Here is a 12,569-nt window from a genome sequence, read left to right on the forward strand (position 1 = left end):
CTGCGCTGCTTGGGTGATGGGTGCAATTGAATCATTTAAAAAATAGAAAACAAGGACTTTTGAATTGAAAACGACCGGGAATGCTGCAACGCTGCTGAAGGATCCTTGTGAGGAAGATGCAATTTTGGATTGCCATTCGGTGGAGTGAAGGAAACCGAAAAAAAATGAATTAAAGGAATGAAATAACGAAATAATAAGTGTGGATGAAGTGTTGTGATGTAAGTTAAGCAAAAAGCTACGCATAACGTGTAATCATCTGGCTGATTTTGGTTGCCAGTCGGTGCCCAACTCCAACGCATCTGCAATCAGGAAGTCAACATAAAAAAAATGCTTATGCCCCTGACCTGAAACTGATTGAGACAAAGCCAGAGCCCATTTCTTTAAGCTGCATTATTGAAGCATATTTCAATGAACTGCTTGCCGGCCTGTCCGACGCTGCTAATCGAGCGATCAATTTACTTTCATGAAGATAAATGAAATGTTGGTTGTGATTGTGACAGCCCATGAACTGCTCGAAAATAGTTTCATTCGAGCACGTTAGAAGCAAAGCGAAACAGAGGTACGCGAAAAAAAAAAAACAAACAAGCACCACAAGCAGGCAACGACAGCATCAACGCGTCACAGTCACGATCATCGTACGATCGTGTGACCTTTTCGATTAAAGTTTAAGACACTTTAATTAAGGGGCGTTGACTCACTTAAATCCGGCACCGAACCGAGTGGATGAGCATGATACGCTTTCGCTTTTATCAATTCTCGCCTTCGTGCGGCGCGAAGATGTTGCCTGCTCCAATATGCGCACCAAAATGGAGTGTCCTGTTGTGTTGCTCATTCCCATAGGCAAATCTGTCCAGCTGGCTCTGTGCGGTACTGCTGTTACTGCCAACGGTGAGACCGGCTCCTAAAGTCGCTAAATCCCAGACCGGCCCAGTTTCCCAAAATGAGGATGCGCGAGCCAAGCGGGGCCCGTTTGCGTGCCGTTTCGCGCAGGATGGCAATAAACATCTATTAAGTTTTATTATTGCTGATCGTATTATATCGTTTAAGAGATTGCGCTTTGTCTTTGGCACCGTGAGAGGTATGCGTATGCGACCCCGTCTTGGAGTTGGTCCGATTCCTCGACACCGTCCTCGAAGGTCTTCCGCGGTGGGAGCGGACACATTCGGACGAAGGCGGCACACTAAGTGGCGCGGGAACTGCACGCTCCTGCCCAGCGCACAGGGAACCGGGTCAGTCGCCCAAAGGATCGATTCGAGCGCATTTCCCTGAATCCATGGCGTCAGTGGGTGCTAATTGAATTAATTACACTGGCCGGTTTGGTGTGCGTTTCTTGGCGCGTTTGATGTTTGCACGCCAAAACCGGAATGTGGCGCTCGATTCTTGAAGGATGTTTTTTTTATTCCTCCTTATTCTGGTTGCATTTTTTGTTACAGCTCGCTATGGGAAACGGCATTTCACTAGCAGTACTCGGTGGTGCCTGCGGTGCGCATTGCCTTCTCGACTGTCGTTGAGCATGCGTCTAACAATGAAGCTATTAATAGACAAATCACTATAATCACGTGCGCGGATCTGTTGTCACTTGTACCTCCATGCGGCCCCACACACAAACACACACATACACAAAAGGCATCGGCGGGATAATAGGCGTCCAAATTACAATTATGCTTTGCGTTTCCTTTTTGCACAAAACCATCGGCACCCATTGTCACCGAGCAACTCTCGGACGCGGTCCACGTGCCGTTGCGGGGCAGGAGATTTCGTCACAATCGCCTATATTCGGGAGGGTTGATGGAAACTCGTTTGAATTGAATATGCATACAAGGGTGTAAGAAGGAGAGAACGAGCATCGAGAAGAGTGTGAAAAGAACATTCTTTTTCATGCAATAAACGCTGATTTCGGCTGATCCTGACCAGCTCACCAAACTCCTTCCGCTGCTCGCGTGGCATCAAAGCGCAAGTAATTTAACAGTACTTAGGCCGTTTTGTTCGGTAACGATTATGCAATTTTGTTTGAAAACCATTGCGATGTAGACCACGAGTGCCTCCGAGAACAACTCGGCTGTAATTGAGGAAGGGAAAAATCTTACGGATGGAGAAGGGGTTTGGTTGCGTTCTGTGCTGGTGTGACAGCGTACGAGTGACACATTTTCGTTCCGAGCGAGGACATGGGCGTGTGGCATTTCGGGTTTCGGTGTAACCAAAGCGAGGGTTTGGGATGCTGGAGGGCATCGGCACCGGTGGGTCGCGTAACGATCGGTTACAAATTGTGTTACAACACGGCCTGTGCACGGCTGCAGGCTAATGTGTAACGGAGTTGGTGTCGTTGGCGTTTGATCGCTTAAACGACAAGGGTAAACGGGTGCTGATTAGCGTAATGTGGTAGATGCTGTTAATCATTCAATTCGTAGGCAAACAACGGTGGTTGTTTAGGGACATCTAACAGATTGAAACATGTTCATTTTGATTGGAAAGAGTATGGTGATTTAACGCGATGTTATCTGATTATTACGTTGAAGTCGTCAATCGACTGCAATAATGGGAAAGAATTAAGAGGCAATAAGAATTATGTTGTAATTGTCTCTGTTTCAACCGTTATTTGATAGATTTGATAGATCAATGTATTGCAAATAATAATATAAAAGGAAATTAATTCAGCATAATTTAAAGTTGAGAAAGTTTTAGCAATTGAGCAAAGGATAACCTGTTTAGTAGGAACTAATGCAAACATCTGAAGAATCAATTTCGATCTACTAACAGTTTATGAATGTTTTTAACATATTTGATTTGGTAAAATTGTATAATTTGGATTTAAAACAATAAACAATATCCTAAACAGTCTTCGTGTGTAAGAAGAATAAACCCGTAAATACATTCAAAGCGATTCGGATGGATCTGTAGTTGAATTCAATACTAATTTGAGTAATTTTACGCTGAAGTTATTGGGATAGGAGGTCGCTCTAGTTAGTTTGACATTTTTATGAAACATTTGTAGCTTGTAAAATACATTTAAACTGCAAATTTGAATACACTGCAACGTAGGAAACTTGAACGTACGTACCAAAATGTATTTAAAATCAGATGGTTCCAACACGATTTGAAAATTATTTAACATAAAAAATCTCTTTTTTTCATATCACGGGTGAAATTTAACTCAATAGAAAGGGATGACTTCGCTTAGGCTCAAAATTGTAGGAGACGATTTAAGCTCGTATATAATGCATTGTACTATATACTGCTATACACTGTACTTTGTCGGTCTTATTTCATTCTGTCAAAAATAACAATAGAACATACCAGCCACAGGATTTAATGAATTGGACAATAGACATCTAAATAAACCCTTAAAATGGACGATAACTTAGAACTAACCACTTAGACTCATCACAAGCAGCTTCAAAGTGTAGTTAACAACAAAATTCATTCAATGACAGGCCAAGAGTATAAATTTCAATGTTAGCTCTATGCATTATTGTGATATTATACTTATTTTAGGTTCCAAGATTTTATTTGGACTTCTAACCCGATGTATAATGCAAACGCAAAGTTACCTTGATATAAATTCAAAGTCTAAAAACATATTCTCATGAGGAATGTTAAAATGTGTTTGAGCTGCCAAATCATCATAAACAATGACGTAAAATACTAGAATCAAGCTTAAACAATAATCTCACAGCCAACAGTTGCTCAACATTGACATATATGTGTTGCTAATGACTGAGATACCAGGAAATATTGATCACTTCAATAACGTCCTTTAACTTGTTCCAATTCATCAATCATTATGGAACTAAAATACAAACGCAAATAAGAATCGAAAATTTCACCGCTCAAATTACACATTAAGTAATTGCTTTCGCTGTCATCGATTGTAATAAATTCAATGTGTTAACTACTGACACATTTTGTTGGTGAAAAAGTTGTAGCATACTTTCACTGGAGATTTTTAGAAACGCGAATAAAAACAAAGCCCAAAAATACATATTACTCCATTAGTGCAAACACTAGTCCCATCCGGTTTCCGTGTACTACAACCAGACTTGAATGACAAAATTAAGTCATCGCCATAAAGTCCACGATCGTGCTGCACGTGCCAGTACAAGTGTCCTAAGGAAAAGAACTGAACAACAAGTGAAATGAAAAGAAAAAACAGTGACGGTCATTACAACAATGTTGAGCTGGTTGGGCTATCAGGTGACACGAGTTTCAGGCGAGTTTGCGTGGCCGAATCAATTACAGCACAATGTACGCGTTTGCTTGATCGGTCTCTGGAAGCGATCTGTGATGACTTAGTTTCATCCAGAAATGTAAAAGAAAGATAGAAATAGAGAAAAGTAAAGAAAGATAGAGAGAGAGAGAGAGAGAAAAAAGTAAGAGAAATCTTGCACTAATAAACCCTTCTAAGGGCAGCAAATGAAATAAAAGAACTCGCAAGTGCATGTCGGGGCAAAAAGGGACTCGTTCCGGTAGTTTGGACTCGTTAGCATTACCGGATACTGGATCATCGCGGGCCCGGTGGGCACGTTCGGTGTGCGGGGAAGGGTGTAAGGGTTAGGTGCGTGCCGGCACTGGAGGTTTTGTATAATGCTGATCGCGTACGCACGAACGCTTGATCGGAAACGTATTCATTACTTATGTAGATGAGACTGGCCCGGTGGAGGGTCTGTAGCTGGGTTGTGGGATATTAATTTATATCGTACCGATCCCGTGCAATGTACTATATATGCACCGTCCCTCTCCCTTACGCACACGCACACAAATCCCACCAATTGGCGCACTGTCGATTTGAGTGACTTTGTGTCTTTGTATCATTTCGTTGCGCGTTTGTAGCAAGCACCCCAAGCACGCCATCTCGATTCTTTGATCGCTCAAGTGATCCTTTCCCCCGATTACTTTCTCATTAGCGTCGTCATCCTCCACCCTTCCCCCATCATGACCCGTTACATCGCGCTGGATCGCGAGCACCAATAAACGTGCTCGCGTATAGCAAGCTGCAACAGTCGGATGCAGTAGTGGAGTGGTGCTAGTTTGTATGCAAGAAAAGCAACACACATTCTGGAGCGAGTGCCTCCGTTCTTGCATATCTAGTTGGGAGGGTTTTTTTTGTTTGTTGCATTATGATTTTCGATCGCACGATCGACAGGGCGGAATCATGTCGATGATGTTGCTGCTGCTGTTGAAGATGATGATGATGATGGAGGTCTGTAATGAACGAAGGGCACCGCAGCGAAACGTCCTCAAGTGGTAAGGCAAGGGGGGAGGCCAAACGGTGCGTCACTGCGTGTGTGAACCCCGGGCCGGGGCAATTTACATACACGCTGCTCTTCTGCTACTGTTGGAAAAACTTTGGCACGATGCGCTGCTGGTCCGAGCTGGTACCGAGCCCAAGACAAAATGGTTTCGCCGGCGAGCAGAACAATCGTGCAGGTTGCGTCAGCGAAAGGGGCTGATAATTATGCTAAGCAGCAGTAGCAGCAGCAGCAGCAGCAACCCGGAATGTGCGTCACGGGGAGCGGAGAAAAAATGCGCAGTTTTGCTTCTACGCGTGGTTTGTGAGAAACAAAATCCCGATTGAATGCTTATAAATTTAATGCATTTGTTGTGAGTTGAATCATTATCGGCAACATATTTTTACAAGACATTAAATTAAGTCCATTCGTCTCAATTTCAAGCGTTCTAGCAATGGAAAGTTTCCCCAAGTCATCGGCTCATCGGTTTGAATTTAAACTAACTCCAACAGCGCGCGTCACATCAGCGCTGCACATTGGCGCGGAAGGAACGCGAGCGAAGATATTGGACATGTCATGTGCGTCGGCTAAACAAAAACCCTGCCTGCCGCCACAAAGAGGAAGAATGAATTAAGCTCAATTGGATTCAATCACGCATCGGAATCACTTTATGCTCTTAATCACAGCCACGAGGTAGCTGCAGAAGCTACCGTTCATCCCGCGAGCGAACGGGCGGGAGAACCTACATCTTTGTACCGATTCTTGAACGCACTGCGGGACCCATGGGCCACAAGAAAAAATCGACAGTTGGTGGCTATCGTTGCGTTGATATTTTCCTTTTTGCATGCTGCCGTGCGTGTTTTGCTTTGATTTGTCCTCTCGTCTGTGCCGTCGGTGAGTTTGTGGCCTTGCCAAATTATGAGAATTGTTCTGCAACAGACGCAAACAACAACAACAACAACAAGGTCCCTATTTCTTGCGGCGGCCCTACGGGATGCTGCGGGACAGTGTCGGTCGTCTAGACATTCCCAACAAAACATGTCGCTGTGGTGAAGGTAAACAAATATGCCTCGAAATCCGATTATGTTCCGTGCCATTCGGTCAACTTGTTGTTGTGATGTTGTTTTCAACAAACGGCATGTATTTTTGCCACCGTTGCCATAGAAATGGCCTTTTTTTTGGAGGGGGGAGAAGAATTTCACATGGAAAGTAGGGCATACGATAAGGGCTGGTTCAAGAGCAGAGCTCCGTGTTGAACAGTCCCGGAGCGCCGATGGGACACTCAATGGGCAGACCCTTCCCAGGCCCTATGCCACAGACCCATCAATGCAGTGATGATTTGCTTTGTGTTATTTCATTGTGCATTCGTATGTGTGTTTGTGTGGTTCTGTGTCGTGCATTCATCACAATAAATAAGCCACTGTTCGAGTGGCATGACGCCTTCACGCGGGTTCATCCTCGCAGGCGAATCGAATGCTCAGCCGCTCAGCAGTGCCCCTTATAAATCGACCGCATTCAAATCGTGGTCGGGTCCGCGGCTGTCCCAAAAGGGCTCGGGTTTTCTATTTTTATCCCCCAATACAAAGCATCTTCAAAGCATGGTGATGGTTTGTTATGGTATGCCCACTGCAACCGCTGCTGCTGCTGCTGCTGCTGCTGCTGCTGCTGCTGCTGCTTTGGTAGCCTTCACCCAAGGCCCTTACTTCCGGGCGCACAGAGGGGCCCCTCCGTGCGTCCGCAAGAATTGATGGCAATTGGTGCGTAAAATGCGCTTCCTTTCCTGGCCGCGCACCCGAAAACCACCCGGCGGCCGATCGACGGCCCTCGATGAATGGGCGGATTAGAGCGTGTTTTTCGAGCCTCGCTGGAAAAGATGAAAAGATTATGATGTTCTGCTGTATTTGTTGTTGTTATTGTTCTGTTTCTCTGGTTTGCACAGGCAGTGTTGGACCTTTCGACTGCTTTTGTTGTCGTCTGTGTCACTGTGCCCACTTCAGATGCTGTTTGCTACTGTGTTTCCTGTTTTGCAGACGCGGCTTTGCCGAAGCTGAAGGTATCGGATGCCGTCCTGTAGGAGCCCGTTTTGCCTACGGAACGCAGTTCCCTGTTTTCTTTGGCACGAATTGTTTGTTTTCATGCGGAACCGTGTGACAATGGGAATCCATTGCAAGGGTGAATCCTCGAGCAAGGTGAACCGAGCGGGCACTTTAGGTTTAACTGCTGGGCCGCGTGTTTATTGTGAGCTGAAGAGGAAATGGGTACCGAGGACAGGCTATTTATCGGACTTTGGGATGCGATCGAGTGATACGGGTGAATTGGCTGGATAATTTGGGAAGCTGGGTCTGTGGCGAGGGTGTCACAAGCATAAGGGAAAGTCAAAACGCATGACGGTGAGATAGATAGATGATATGAGATTTCAAGGGGGGGAAAGGTAAATATGAGATTTGAATGTCTGAAATTTAGATATGAGCGCTGATTAGCGTTTGACAAATTACAAGAATCGAGAGACAATAGCTCTCATTATTTTAGTGGAAGTGATCTTTGGCAAAGAGAACTTTCTCATCGGTGCGAAGATTGGATAGCTACATGGCGACACTCTTCCAGGCAGGGAAACTCTGTGAAGGAATTGCTTTTGATAGTTTTTTATGAAATTACTACCAAACAGTCCTTGTACACAGTACTTTTTCTACACACTTAACTTATTATAGTTTTTATTGAAAACTTTTTAGGAAACAGGTTATTTTATTTTACTTCCGAAAGCTTCGTGATCCAGGACATTATCTTAACTCTTGTCGTAAGCTTGTTTTTGTTATGTTATTGGTGTCATTTTGTGTTATTTGTGTGTTATTTGTGTGTTATTTGTGTCATTGGTTGTTTTGTTTTTTGTGTTAATGTTCGAATTTTGGACAAAATTTGGGTTGCCCAATGTGTAGTTGTGTCAAAAATACTTTTAAATTCCATTAACTTTTAAGATCTGCTGACCAGAATTAACTACAATATACCAACAAGGACCTTAAAACATCATGAATTCCTAAAGAAGGAGGAGGAGGCGAAAATATAGCTCTTATAAACATTTGTTGTCCATTTCCCGAAGCTTCAATGTATTTGGATTTGTGTGAAGAAATAATTCATAATAAAATAAAAGAAAGGTTTTAAGGTACAGAGGCCATAGAATAGGTCAGTTTTATTAAATAAACGGATACATTTCATATTTAAAACATATATTCAGAAACAATTGTCTAAAAAAGGATCCGATCAGGAAACGTAACGAAATATATTTGTAACGAAAATTGGTAACGATATTTGGTAACGAAAATTGGTGAAGTTAGGGTAATTCATGCATTAACTTTTCACAAACACACGGTCAGAAATTAATTGCACAACTGATAAAAAATAATACAAAAAAATATTGAAAAATAAAACATGATAAATTCTTATTAAGATACTTTTTCATTTCATGAGAAGGATTTATTCATTTCTGTCTGTCACAAATATCCTTAACGCCACTATAGCGCCCTCTAGTGCACAGTAGCGGAACAACTATGGTAGCCAATCGACACACACACGCACACATGCACAAACCTCACCAAACACAAACCGACCAAATTATTATTTCTATCGCGATGTTCGACTCAATCGATTCCCCTTTTCCTGCGTGGATTTGTTTTTCCTCAATCAATTTAATTACCCTATCATTAGACCGGCCGGAGAGAATCACAATCGTCCGTCCGCAAGGAATGCCACCACACTGTTCTGCTCTTTCCAAGTCACCAGCCACCTGGAATGTCATGGAGCGACAAAAAAGTGTCAATCTTCAACCACGCTCACCACGAAGGATGATCGCCCAGCTAAAACACGATTATGATTGGCAATTAAAACAATTCCAAAACAGCGCTTGCAGTTCAGGATTTCGTTCCGCTCCGTTGAAGTTCGATTGAGTGGTTGGCCATCGTTTCAGACCCGCGTTGTCTATCGTCCTTTTGGCTGTTGCCGTGTTGTTTTATTCCCCTTTCTTCCCCTTGATGCATTCTCCTCAAACTATCCCGCGCATCGCCCGCTAGACAGGATCGTCATACCTTTGCCAGCCTTTAGGGCCTGTACCGTGTGATTAGGCATCATTAAAAGTATTATCTGCTTTATTTTGCCATGTTGCGATGATTGTTTTTGATCATGTTTTTGTTTTTTTTTTTGGGTGCTGCTGTTGCTGCTCTTCTTCCCATTATTATCGTTAAGCAGTTTGGCGTCGCATGCATTTTCGGGGCACGAGGCCGTTTCCCCTTGGTAAACGGCGGTGGACCGTCCTCTTGTGGTTGCGATTGTATTTGCCTCCTCCGTTGCATCAGAAGTGGCCTCTAGCCAAGCAGCTTCTAAGGCTTAATGTGCCTTTCGGTGAAGTTTTGCGCAGACCGGAAAAGGTTTCGACATTGCCGGCACTCTCGCACTGGCAAACGTCAACCAAAGCAAAAAGGACGAAGGAAACCACTCCAAACGTCCATTGACGATTGGCCGGGTCATTCCCTTTTGACTTTGCAGCCCGAACAAATTACTCACCCATTACGGTTCGAGCGCACGAGGAACCTACCCGCAGAAGGTGCCCCTCTGCCGAAATCCTTCTTTTCGCTTCCCTTTTCCCTGCCTCGCTCAGGTACACTTGAAAGGAAAGGTGATGGATCTGGCTGGCTGTGTGTGCTGTTGCTTTTGTTTTTTTTTTTTTTTTAGTTTTGATCGGTGCCGCATTTCCGATTTCATTTCTTCTCCCACTGTCCTTCTGATTCCTTTCCTACTCCAGCAGAAGTCACCTAATGATGATGGACGGTGGTCTCTGATCGGCGGCGGCAGCGGCAGCGCCGACCACGGTGGATTCGGTAGGCTGGACCGGGTCGGGCTCACGCCAGCGCCCAGAAAACGCGGGAATTCGCTCGACTTTCATTAATGGGACCGCAAGGGTGGATTTCAACCGGCGGTGTTGGTGGTGATGATGGGTGGCGCCCGGGAGAAGGCCGTCTGGTGGGCATCATTCTAATTTTTATGAATGACCCATTCGATCGTACCCACATACAGCGGGCGACGGCAAATGGAAACAGAAACGGACGGTCCGAAAACCTTCCGCTGGGCCTGTAATTTGGATGTCATGTTTTGAGATGACGCGTTTGATGTTGGCCACGTTTCGTGGTTGTTTGGTTGCTTTTTATTCTTGCACGTTTTTTTATCGTCTTGTTGTGCCTTTTTTTGTTTGGCCATTTGTCTCTTTTCCATTGTTTTAAGGTGGCTTGCCCTTTGCAGAACCTTTGTGTTTTATTTTGGTGCGGAAAAGTAAGAGACATTCCTAATTTAATATCACAATGGGTGTACATTCTTTCACCTCTGCTGTGCTGGAGCGAAAGTGAAGTCGCTCCAAAGGTGTTTCTGTTGGCGTGCTTCCACTCACAGGATAGGCAGCTCATCAAACATCCCAGCATATTGCAGACAGCGGGACAACTGACCGTCACGCGGATGATTGATGAGCCGCACGCACCGCAGATGATGGTAAAGCGGTTCGATTCCGTTTGCCATTACCGAGCAGGAAAATCCCAGCACAGGTTTTGCACTGTTATCATTACCGAGCCAGGGACCAATGAAGGGGGCACCAACGAACGTAGGTGATTATTCATATTTCGACCAGGCAACGTGAGTAATTGCAAATCTATTGCCCACCAATCTTCGCGTCAACTATGTGGCCCCAGCGACAATGTTTGATCCGGTCACCGGAAGCCGAGCTAGCACGGGCTGGGCGGATAGGACTGCGTTTTAATTGGACCCATAATTAGCGGCCTGGCTCGTGCAGTGGTCAAAACAAATACGTCACAGATGGTGAACACGAAGGAGTAACAGTACCGCTCCTGGTTGTGCCGGTAAAAATGAGCTTGTTGCATGAAAGTGTCAATTGGCGTCTGGTTTGTAACGTTGCGTGAAACTGATTAAAATTTCAATAATACTTCTTGATAATAGATAGATATTTTTGGGATTGGTTGTTCTATTTTAGTACATTATTTTCTTTTTTCAGTTGTCCTTAGAACTTTTTCTTAGCTATTTTCCATATCTGAGATATGTAAACGCCATTTTGTTGATAAAAAATCATTAAGAAGTTTCAAATGAAATTAAATTGGCGTAGTACGCTGTTCAATACTTTCGAATCTATTTTGAATTGAAGAACAATACAATATAATAAAGTAATAAGGCTTCGCAAATGCAATTCAAAAATCAATATTAAACTTCAAGCTACAGTATTTCTCTAGCCAGTTCAACATTATAAACTTCGTAAAAAACCCTATTCAACATTGTCAAATGAATGTTGAGCTTATACCGAGCAACCAATGACAGATTATTTGAGTGTTCACAGTTATTGTTGAAATGTATTTTTCAGGAATGGAATTATTGGCTTAAGGTGTTGAGCTGGCTAGCGAAACCCTGATATGTAGTGATCGAATAAAAGTTTACGTCAAATACTGTTTTGTTCTATGTGCATTAAGTTACCTCATAAACTAATAAGAAATACAAGAAGGAAATAAAATCATCAAAATAAAATACAATTGTTCAACTAAACAAACATGTTTTTAAGCGAGGCATCAAACATATTTTATTCATTATTTCCAGTTGATTTTTGAAATCACTTCTCATCGCGACCTACGAAATAGCTTGTAATTTTCTCCCTAAATATTACAATGTTCAATATTAGAAAAAGTCAGACATATCAAAAGTTCAAATAAACTGAAAATCATAAGCTACTGTGTTTAATTTAATGTTTGTAGAATATTTGTAATGCTTCATCTCAATCAGATTTCAATAAAAAGTACAAATAAACTGCAATGCTTTTAATGTGTAGTTTGCAATAATGGATCCTTTCTGTTTTAACTCTCCCCGAACGAATAGAGAATCTCATAACGCCAGCCGTTTTCTACCAAATTAAAGTGCCTTCCTTTCAACAGCTTTAACGTGTAAATATTCCATTTTGAGCATTCAATTCCCACTTTCCCCGGACGAATAGCGAACCAACGCTACAACGCTGCCCAGGACGACGCTCCCAAACTGCCACGCCCTCGCTTGCAACGTTCGGGATCGGGAGGGGGGTTTTTTGCGCTTATCATTCCACCATCCATCCTGCTGGAGTCCTCCCAAGCATTTCCCTTAGCTACAACTAAACAACGCTACGCGCTTCGTAGAAAGCTCTCCCGGGAGTACCAGTGGGCGCGTTTTCGACCTGCGATTGTGATCAGTTCTCCCCCACGTACCGTACAAAACCACGGCCACGAAAGTCACCGCTGACGATGAAGCGGCATGAGTCAGCGAGATTCAACACGTCGGGGG

This window comes from Anopheles merus, chromosome 2L (assembly GCF_017562075.2).
Source record: "Anopheles merus strain MAF chromosome 2L, AmerM5.1, whole genome shotgun sequence".
Classification (NCBI taxonomy): Eukaryota; Metazoa; Arthropoda; class Insecta; order Diptera; family Culicidae; genus Anopheles; species Anopheles merus.